Genomic DNA, 12,087 nt, shown 5'->3' on the forward strand with positions numbered 1-12,087 from the left:
AAGAGGGCTCAGAAATGGGACCAGAGGACGTGATCTGAAGGAGGATCAGGCAAAAGAGGTTGAAAAATAGTGGTTAGATAGGTAGAAGGAGAGCCTCCTGATTCAGGAGGTCCTAAATATCAAGGGGAGAGAGAGGTGTTAACAGTGACAAAAGCTTCAGAGCTGTTAAGAAGAATTGTAGAGGGCTGAAGATAATGGGGGAACTCTGGGTAAGGTATAAGACTCTTCAGCCCAGAGGGAACCTGCTGACAAATGTCTGGTTTGCAATTGACTCATGAACAAAGAATGTTGATTTGGGGGAAAAAAAAGAACTATTGAATTTGGCAGTCAAGAGAACATTAATGACTTTGGAGAGAACCATTGCAATGCATTAATGAGACTGGAAACCAGAATGCAAAAAGAGTAAGAGGAAAAAAATGGAGATACCTATTGTATCTTTTCAAGGAGTTTAGCCACTAAAGACAGAAGAGTTACAGTTTTGATAGGTAGCACAGATGGAAGGATCAAGTGAGAGTATTCATAGGATTGGAGACATATGGACATGTTCTTAGGCAGTGAACAATGAGCCAATATATCAATAAGGAGAAACTGAAGATAGAAATAGAATCAGGGTGATAGAAGGATGGTTGATTGGAAGAGAATGAGAGTTAAGTGATAGTAGTGGCAAGGGTAGAATTTGAACCCAGGTGTGTTAGGACCATTATCTATCTGGAACTACCAGAGTTCTTCTCTCTTTCCTATAACAAGAATTAAACTAGTTTTCCCTAAAAGTTAAAAAAGATTGAACTGGGGGTAAAGCAAGCTCAAGTTGGCTTCCTTATAGGTGTTATGCCTGTTTAAAATATTTTATTTTTTCCAGTTACATGTAAAGCATTTTTTACATTAGTTTTTAAAACCTCAAGTTTCAGATTCTCTCCCTTCCTTCTTCCCCACCTCAGCCCCACTGAATAGGCACATGTGAAATTATACAAAACATTTCCTTAAAAATCATGTTGTGAAAGAAACATAGATTTCCTCCCCCCACGCCCCAAAAAAACCTTAAGAAAAATAAAGTAAAAAAAAAAAGTAGGTTCCAATCTGTATTCAGACATAATCAATTCTTTCTTTGGGTATAGATAACATTTTTCATCATAAGTCCTTCAGAATATTCTTAGATCATTGTATTGCTAAGAATAGCAAAGTCATTCACAGCTGATCATCTTACAATATTACTGTGACTAAGGTACATAGTATTTCACTTTCATGAACTCATGGAGGAGTTTTCAGATTTTTTTGAGAGCATCCAGCTCATCATTTCTTATAGCACAATAGTATTCCATCTTAATCACATACTACAATCTATTTAGCTATTCCCCAAATGATGAGCTCATTTTCCTTCTCAATTTCACCTCAATTTCCAATTCTTTGGTATCATGCCTTTCAGATAGCCTTTGGTCATATTAACATGGCTTCCTAGTCACCTTATATAACCCATGTATGTGAAATGGGGATCCTTAAGACTTGGTAAATCTCCCAAGACCACTCAAATCACCAAACCCTGCCTTGCTGATCAGAGCTATTTCCATATAGAGAAAAAGGGACCCCCTTTACTGTAATTAAATACTACCATACCCTAGTTTACTATCTTTTCTATGTTAGTGCTAAGGAAACCTTAGCTACTACTGTTAATATAGAAATTGTTTAATGATCATATCAGTGCCTCATTTCAACCCAATATAAGTTAAACATAAGTTTAGGTGCCAGCCTGAACAGGCCCACCTCTAACATCAGGTCTTCTTAATCTCCTGGCCATCTCTTCATTTGCTATGAAGTCTTTATTCTCCAGAGAATCATAAGGACATAAATTTAGAGCTGAGTGAAACTTTCAAGGTCAAACTTAAACAGAAACAGACCTATGTGGGCTATATATTAACTTAGAAAACCAAAATTAACACCATCTGTACTGTATTATATTTGTCAAATATTTTCCAATTACATTTTAATATGATTCATGCAGTACTCTGGAGTTTGGTGGGCAGTGTACAGGTACAGGTGAGTTGCTAAATCATACCTCTGATTTAGTCCAATACCTTCATTTAAATAATTGAGGTCTATTGGGTCACAGAAGAGGCAAAGTTAGAATCTGAACCCAGCTCTGCATGGTGTGTCTCAAGAACTTTCAGTAATAACAATCTTCTCTTGAGACACTTTTGGGAATATTCATATCTGTCCTTGGAACTATTCACATGAAAAGAGAATGAAGACAATTTCAATATGCTTCAACAGTTTGGTGACTTAGAGGTTTCCCTAAGGCTTCCCCCAGATTTGGAACACCCAAGTCTAGTCAAATAATCTTCCTCTAAGTCTGGGACACATGTCCTTAATCTCCTCCAAATCAGAGTAGAATAAAGCAGGAGGTTTAAAAGAGGGGAGGTGGTCAAGAACAGATTTTCATCTGATTAATTTCCTATCTCTGATGTTGGAGTTGGGGAGGCACTAAGGATTTTTAGTAAGTCAAATAGGGAGAGCAAGTATGAGTATAGAAGTTTCCCCAAAAAAGGAAGCAGTACTGGACAGCTAGTATACTGGTCTCAGAGCCAAGAAGACCTGGATTGAAGTATATACCACCTCTGATGACTGCTGCTGGCCAAATCACTTAACCTCTAAGTGATCTGGGCAGTTCTAATACTAATCTGATACTCAAAGCTTTAAAAACTAATGTAAAAATTTATCTGTACTGGTAGAGGGCATTTCTCCCTCTGAGAATTCTTTATACCAATGAAATCCAGGTCCAGTCTCTGTATTTGTCTTTTTCCTCTATCCATTCAGTTTTTCTGGGCTCAATCAGGAAGGACTTGTAACAGTGAACGAATCAGCAATCATTTGTTAAGTGTTAAGTGTTAAGCTCTGGGCCTGCAATTGTGATGCATACCGAGGATACAATGACAACAAACACACATCCTGATTCTGGGTGAGGGTGCAAGTGGGTGCTAAGGAGGCTTAGAATCACATACAACAACTACAGGTATAAGCAATTTTTTAAAATATCAAGTAAATATAAGAGGAAGAAGCATTGGTTGGGGGCATCGAGGAAGGTGTAAGCCAAGTACCCATTAGTGTAATGACCGAGTATTTAAAATCAGCTGGAGTCAGGAATTCAGGTTAAGGGGAAAATCTTCAATCTTTATTGAAGTGAAGAGGTGAAAAATGATTGCGATAGCAATATGGGCAGCTGTGACAGGAAACCAGTTAGCAGAGAGAGACCTGAGCTGAAAGGCCATTGCAATGGCAATGCTAGCAGTCTCTCCTTCCCCTTCCTTTTCCACTCCCTTGCCTCCACCCACCAAAATCGTCATTTCCTATACAACACATCAGGACTTGCACAAAGAGTGGGCGGGGCCATTCTTTCTCCAAGCTTATATATTAATAGAGTATGGTCCAATTACTATTTAGCCTCACGTGTTTGGGACCTCAGTGCATCAACTCAAGCCTCAGCCCATTACACATGAGTCCTGTGATGTTTGGATAAATGTAATGACCCTTGCTTAGTTCTTATGATTTTCTCAGCAATGCTACTCATTATAAAAGATATGGAGGAAATTAGAACCTAAAGATATAGGACAGGAATGGAAAGGAACAGCAGTGAGCTGGAGTGTTCAAGCTAGTGGCTAAGAAAGTATAACACAAACCCAAAGCTATTCTTGAACAATTCAAAGCTATACTCTGTTGATGAGTTTGTTGGTACAGAGCATCATTTTTATTTGCAAAAGACAACATATAATTTATTTTTAAAATTTAAAATAAATTTTGTATCACCTTAATTTTCCAAAACACCTAACTCTCTTCACCCTCCCAAAGAGCCATCCCTTATAACTAAGAATAAATAGAAAACAAACCAAATAGGCCATCAAAACTAATTAATCCCTAAAAAAGAACTAATATTAGTATTCTGTACCCATAATCCCTAATTCCGCAAAAAAGAAAATATTTTCCCATGTCTCTTCTTAGGGGTCAAACTGGGTGATTTTAATTTTATAGAATTCAGGTATTTAATTTTTTATTTTCGATTCCAAATTCTTTCCCTCCTTTCAGCTTTTCCTCCAAGAGAAGTCAAGAAATAAGATACTCACTACACATATGTGTGTTATTTTTGTTGTATATATTGTTTTCCTGGTTCTTCTTTTTCTTGTATCAGTTTGTATGTCTTTCCATTTTTCTTTATATTCATCATTTCTCACAAAACAATAATACATCTTTTTTTGTTTTCCTTTTTTTTTTTTAGTTATATTTGACAAAGGTCAATGCACATGAACATTTCCATATACAAAAAGTATATGAAATTTATTTAAGTGTACAGGGCAATCCCAAAAGCCTTTATGCAGTTTCAAAATTTAAGCTTTTGTAGTTTAAATGAGTAGCTAAAACTATAAATTGCACTAAGATTTTTGGAACACTCTCTATATAAAATTTAACATGATGGTGTATACAGCAATCTCTCCTTATATTTATGTACTATAACTTATTTAGCTATTCCTCAAGCAATGGATACCTTCCTACTTGATTCCAGTTCTTTGTTAATACTTTCTACTGCTATAAATATGATGAAAATTATCTTCTCATCTTTGACCTCTTTGGAATATACTAGTTTATTTAGTTCATAAGAGTTTTAGAACTAGAAGGAACAATAGAAATCTCTTCAAGTCCAACACCCTCATTTTAATACTTATTTTTGTTTCAATTGCCTTTCTTTTTTTCACAATTATATGTGAAAAGTTTTTATTATTCATTTTTATAAAATTCTGAGTTTCAAATTTTCCTCCCTCCTCTTCCTTTTTCCTAAGATAGCAAGCAATTTTATATAGGTTATAGATGTACAATCATGTAAAACATATTTTCATGTTAGTCATGTTGTGAAAGAAGAGACAGAGCAAAAGGAAAAAAATGAAGAAAAAATAAAAGTGAAAATCAATTTCCTTTTTACTCTAAGGGAAAAGTTCTTCCATTTCTTCAAATTCATCAGAATCCAGCAGCAAGTAGATAGGAGGTCCTTTTCTTAGTTGAATCTAAATGAATTTCCTTGTTTCTTTTTTTAAAAACTGTATTGTGAACTTAACTAATTTCACAAACATAAATGTTTCAATAAACAGGAGCAGAAAAGAGGGTCATATATTTAATTCTGAACTTCTGTCATGCCATTTTTTTAAGTGTCTATTAAATCCAACATGATACTAACAGAATTGGCCTATTTCACTGTCTTTTTCTTTTATATATTTTAAAATGTTTCATTGATGAGATTTTCTTGCCTTTATAAACATGGGATGTTTCATGACTCTTGTGTGTCATCTTTGTTGAGAAGTCATAATACTTTTTTTGGTATCATTTTTATTTTTGTATATATGTGGCTGAAGCAAGCCCATCTTTGTTCTTTCTTCGTCTTTGAGTGGAATTGCATTTCTCCTGTAGTCAGCAGTGGACAGGAAATGATAGAAATAGGGTTTATTTTTCATACTTATTCAATAATTTCCTGTGTTTATAGAGATTTGAAATTAGGTCTTCCTGACTCTAAGTCAAGACTCAATTCACTCTAACACATAACTGTTTCTAAAGATTTATTATGAGTTTACTATGTGTTGGACCTATGCCAAAGTCTGGAGATACAAGCAAAATAATAATAGTCCCTACTCTCAAGGGGCTTATATTTTACTGAGAGGAAACAATATGTATACATGTATACATACAAAGTAAATACAGAATAATTTCAGGGAAGGAAAGAATTAGTAACAATGGAGAGGGAACAGGTGCTGGTACTTGAGATGTCTTGATTATTTCTAGGGATTCCATGAGTCACAGGTGAGGAGGGAAGATTAGTCCAGGGATGGTGGATAACTTCACAGATTGTTGTTCATCCTTCATTCTGGAAGAGAACCAATGACATTCCAGAGGTGATGTCTTGATTTGCAAGTGCATCGGATTTAAGTGAGCAGGAGTATGTATGCAAACTCAGCCTCATTCTCTTTTCCACAGTTATCAGAGGTCAATGGCAAGATATTAATCTAGAAATTAAGCGATGGCCCTCTGGATAATCTATATAAAGGAGAAAATGGACTATCTTGGTTGTTTGATTTGTTGTTGTCCATCCTTCATGAAGAGGACCCCAAATGACATCACTATATTGGAATCAAGGTACAGGATATGAGACTATGACTGATCAGACCAATACAAGCTCAGGAAGCTTTATGACAGGCTGAACACAAATAGTCCATTCAGTGTGGAACACCAGGAAGTGAGCAAGGCAGTCCTTAAAAGGCTGTTCATTCACCCAGAGGGCTGCCAAATCCCATTGCTGCTTCCACTGAGAGCACATCCCTATGTCTGGGGTCACCCATGAGCAAGGTTGTCACAATAGCTCCTAGTGTATCCAAACCTGATGCTTTGATACTTGTCTGTTGCCACAGGGCTTTGAGATAGGTATAAATAGTATAGGTGCTATTTTTTTATTTTCCTATAAATTGGATTTAAATGAAACAGAATTGGGCAAAGTCATTGACCACACTCTTTCTTACAGTCATTAGAGGTCAGCAGCGAGACAAATTCAAAATAACCGTGGCTCAGGATGCAGTAGATGAATTTGTGTTTTTATGTCTAACCAAGCTCTAAGCACACCACGATGCCTTCTAAAATTGCCTTCATGGAACAAATTGTTCTCATCTGCCCATCCCTCCAGACAGCGCCTCTCAATTCACTGAAGAATTTGAAACTCTTTGGTTACCTTTGACCTGATTTAGCTTTTGTGCCAAAACAATTTCTTGGGGCATGGTCACATGGTCACTACAGCTTCTTGGAGCCATAGGTCAGAGTTGGGTGAATCCGGTGGGCACTAGAGGTGGAAAGAAGCCCTGAAAATGGCTCAGCATCTCTCATACAAGTGGTAAATCCTTTCCTAAATATCCCCTATAACCCTGGAATAAGATGAAATATCTTATCATTTTACTAGGTGTGTAGAGTGCTAGCTATTACCCCAGGGCAAGTTACTTAACTTCTGTCAGCCTCAGTTTCCTTGTCTGTAAAAAATAATAATAATACCTACCTCTTAGGGTTCTTGTGAAGATTAAATGAGATATTTTTAAACCATTTAGCATAGTGCTCAGCACATAGTAGGCATTTAAATGCTTATCTCTTTCCTTTTGATTTACCTGTTAGAGGATTAGAAGCTTCCCTTTGGCCTCATTTTCCAATTCTTTTCGTGCTCTTTGCTTTGAACCCAAAGGCTTTCCCTCCTTTTTATTCTCCATTTAATTATACAGTATTTTATTTTTTTTCCAATTATATGTAAAGACAGTTTTCAAATTCACTTATAAGATTTTGAGTTCCAAATTGTTTTTCTTTTCCCTCTTCCTCCCCAATAGAGCAAGCAATTTGTTATAGATTATAAATATACAATTGTAATAAAAATATTTCCACTTTAGTCATATTGTAAAAGAAGAATCAGAACAAAAGGGTAAAATTGTAAGAAAGAAAAACAAATAAAAAAGTGACAATATTGTTTCAATCTGCAATCAGACTCCATGGTTCTTTCTCTGCATAGTATTTTCCAGCATGAGTCTTCTGGAGCTGTCTTAGATCATTGTATTGCTGAAAAGAGCTAAGTCTACCAAAGTCGATCACAACACAATGTTACTATTACTAATGTACAATGTTCTCCTGTTTTTGCTCACTTCACTGAGCATTATTCTTTCATTTAAGTCTTTCCAATGTTTTCTGAAATCTGCCTGCTCATCATTTCTTATAGAACAATAATATTCCATTGCATTCATCTACCATATCTTATTCAGCCATTTCCCAACTGATGGGCATCCCCTCAATTTCCAATTCTTTGCTACCACAAAAAGAGATGCTATAAACATTTTTGGACATGTGGATCCTTTTCCCTTTTTTAATGCTCTCTTTGGGATACAGACATTGCTGTGATATTGCTGAATCAAAGGTTTATAACTCTTTGCACATAAAAATATAAAGGCTTTTTTCCACTTTCCATATTATTTTAGATCAGTCTAGTGGATAACTGAATCAAGAGACTTAACTACATTTGTGTAGATGTATGGCTAAAAAGATATCCAATCTTAGAATTGGAACTGGATTCAGGTTCAAATAGAGCCTCAAACCCTTATTAGCTGTGTGACCCCATGCAAATCACTTAATTTCTTTGTTTAGTTTCCTCATTTGTAAAAAGGGGATAATAACAGGTAGGTTCTGTTAGGTAGGTCGTTGTGTGAATCAAATGAAATAATATTTGTAAGTCATCTAAGTATGTAATAGGTACTTAATGCTTTAATGTGTTTTCTTTCTCTGTAGGATAGAAATATTGACAACTATTTTAAGCACCCTAAGATGCCTAGAGGACAAAATGAAATCATAAATAGAGGAACATATTAAAAATATAAAATCACTCATTATTTGGTCTCTAAGGCTACTTAGCTAGTATGATTCTAGATGGGCAACTAAGTGACAAAGTGGTTAAGAGGGTTGAGCCTGAAATTAGGAAGACTTATTTTCCTGAGTTCATATCTGGCCTCAAACACTTACTAAGCTAGGCAAGTCACTTTAACTTTGTTTGTCCCAGTTTCCTCATCAGTAAAATAATTACTGATTTTCTCTCTTTACTGGAGAAAGAAATGGCAAACTATTCCAATATCTTTATAAAGAAATTCCAAATAACCTCAACAAAAAATCAGACACAATTGAACAACAATATAACTACTGTTTTTTCAAATGCCTTTTTACTATTTCTCTCATTTGAGTTCTGTGACTGGACTCCGAAGATAGGTCCTTAAAGCTTGCCACATCCCTTAAAGCCACTGCTTGAGTGCAGTTCTGAACTCAACATAGGAAGTGAAAAATATAGAAAAGAGAAGGTTTGAAAGAGATGTTATCTCTGGGTAACATCTTTTTTCTTTCTTTTTCCTTTTTTTCTTTTTTTCTTTTTTTTTGGCTAAGCGATTAAGTGAGTTGCCCAGGGTCACACAGCTAGTAAATGTTAAGTATCTGAGGTTGGATTTGAACTCAGATCCTCCTTACTCCAGGGTCAGTGTTCTATATACTGCACCATCTAGCTGACCTGAACTCTCTTGACTCAAAGTTGTTCCCCAAAAGTTAAAGAGACAAAGGTTGATGACATATACCCACTCATCCTGATAGATGTAAAGATGTGGGTCAGATGATGGCCGGAAGAGAATAAGTAGGTTTTCCATGCCTGGAGATAACATTGTATCATGCTATTCCTTTTTCTTGGCTACATTGTTAGTCCTGCCATGTCTCCTCCCCTTTCCCTTGATACATCATTATTTCTCTTGCTTCACATACAATTTCTTGCTTCACATACAATTTCTGAGCTGTGCTGGGTCTACTAGCTTGACTTCTCTGAATAGCTGACTGGAGCCTCTTTACCTCTCTGCCTGAGTGAAAACAGCCATGCTTCTTATAGAAAGGACAGATGATATGTGTGTATGTGTGTATGTGTGTGTGTGTGTGTGTATGTGTGTGTGTGTGTGTGTGTGTGTGTGTGTGTGTATATATATATATGCATTCAGGGCTATATTTATAGCAAGTACACATTTATTATCACTTACACTTGTGCAACCAAGTATATAAATGCAATCTCCATACCTGCTAGGTGTCCAAGTAGGTACAGACACATGAGATCTAGAAGCCCATTTGAGGTTTTTCTAATTCCTGCAACAGGGTAAAATGTCCCTGAAAGCCAACAAATACTGTAAGAGAAAGTGTTACATTTCTCTCTAGAAGCTCAGTATTGCAGCAGGGTGGATCAATGACAAGTATGACAATGGGAAAAACATGAGAAATCAAAAAGCCTGGATTTTTGTCTTCATCCTGTCAATAAGTAGTGTGTGAGTTACTAACTTCAATAGACTTCAGTTTCTTCATCTCTCAAATAATTATCTTAAAGTCATATCCAGCTGTGAATTCCATTGTTCATTATTATTCTGACATTATAGAAACACAGAGAGTAAGGATATTTTCTCCAGTGTATATAAAAAGAAAAAGTGGGATTCCCCAATGATATATAGATATTGTAATCAGAGAGCTGGCTGAGATAACGGAGAGTTTCAATGGACCCTTAGTTTTAGGGTTCTGACCTTTGAAATATCTAAGATCATATGATAGTATTAGGCTAGACTAATTCTTAAAGCTAATATCTTTGTGGTTATATCCATCTGTGGTTTGGGACAAGAGATTGGTCCATTAGACTAAGGGAATGAGTAAGCTCTACAAGTACAATCCTCAAAGAAGTCAATGTTTGAGACAAAATCACAAAGATAAATGAAGGATCTTGTACCTGCTGCTCTTGACTAGCTTGGATCTGCCTCATAGCTAGCGCTATCTCTAACCCACAAAATGCAGCATGAGGCATTGTCCTAGCCAGCTCCGTTTGGGGTAGGAAGAATTTGGAAAGGTCCCTATCAAATAGGAAGAAGGTATTATCACCGAAAGTAATTGCCTGGGCCTGAGTCTCACTGGATTTTCTGGATGTACTAGCCTAAGTATAAATGCTATGTTTATATTCTATTCCCTTCTTACTGCCACGTATGGCAGTAGAAATTGGAGGGGCAAGAAAGTTGGTTCAAGTATTAAGTATGATCCTGATGTGATTTAAGAGGTATAAGGCAGGATTTAGTTTTCCTGTAGTTCAAATGACAATAACAGAGGTAATGGGGTGTTAATTTGTTAACAAGGTATTAACTCCAGGGTAATCCCTTTATGAGGTATAAACAAGTCTCTGGAGTGAATTAAAGGGAGTTAGCTCATTGGACAAAAACTGGACATGTCTTTGCAGGGCTTTAAATATCTAAGCCTTCAGAACAGTTAATGAGTTTGCAGGAGAACAAGTTTTCCTGAGGCTAGACCTCAGAAAGGAGGATTTCTCTCCCCACTCCCAATTAACCATAGTGTTTAATAATTTGTTTACTCTCATCCAGCAATTGGAGATTGTCGCTTTGATGTTTCAATATTGAGAAGTACAAGTACAATATTGAGAATTAGTACAAGTAGAAAATGACATTTGAAGCTCATTCTCATCTGAACTCATCAAAGGATGGAATACATTCATATACTTGGATACGGAAATATATTTTAATTTACAGGGAAACAGGAGGGAAAAGGTAGAATAGAGAAAGGAAAAGAAAAGTAAGGAATATTATAATAATGTTACTATAGTAAGGAAGGTAATAGTCTATGCAAAACAAGTTCTATGAATTGTAAAAATATTTATAGTTTTTTTTTTTTTGCTGTGGCAAAGAATTGGGGGCTCATCAATTAGAGAATGGCTAGACAAATTATAATATATAATAGCAATAGAGTACTGTTGTATTATAAGAAAGTATGCAGGACATAATTTCATAGAAGTCTGAAAAAACTTTTAAGAGTTGAGACAGAGTGAGGTAAGAGAATGATTTATACAATGATAATTGTTTTATAAGAATAACACTATTTTTTCTTCATTAAAGCTTTTTATTATTCAAAACCTTTTGAACATATATACCAATTTTCCAATTTTCTCCCTTTCCTCCACCCTGCTTCCCCTAGATGGCAAGTAGTCCAATATATTAAACAACTTACTATTGATAATGTATGCTACCCACGTCCTGACAGAGGTAAAGGATGTAGAGAATAAGACATATTGGACATTGACAATGTGGAAATTTGTTTTGGCTATATATTTGTAATAGGGGTTTGTTTTTCTTTTTAATTTAGGGAGTAGTGGAGGTGTGAGATGGAGGGAAGATGGATTTTGATGATTGAAAAATAAATAACATTTAATTTTAAAAAATACACAGTTCAGGGAACAGACATATACTCCAGACAGACAGTTACAAAAATTCAATCTTTCAAGGGAAGAAGTTGCTTTAATGAATAGGACTCTTGGTAGCAGAGTAAAAAGCTAGCTATAGACTCAAGACAGACACAGTTCTGGTGAGGGAGAGTTGAGCTGTGGAGACAGCAAACTCTGGGACCCCTTCTGAGAAATCCATCCATCTGACATGCAGCACCTAACTGGAACTTTGAAGATATGAATAGAGAAAGGATTTTTTT

Source organism: Antechinus flavipes, chromosome 2, assembly GCF_016432865.1.
Source record: "Antechinus flavipes isolate AdamAnt ecotype Samford, QLD, Australia chromosome 2, AdamAnt_v2, whole genome shotgun sequence".
Classification (NCBI taxonomy): Eukaryota; Metazoa; Chordata; class Mammalia; order Dasyuromorphia; family Dasyuridae; genus Antechinus; species Antechinus flavipes.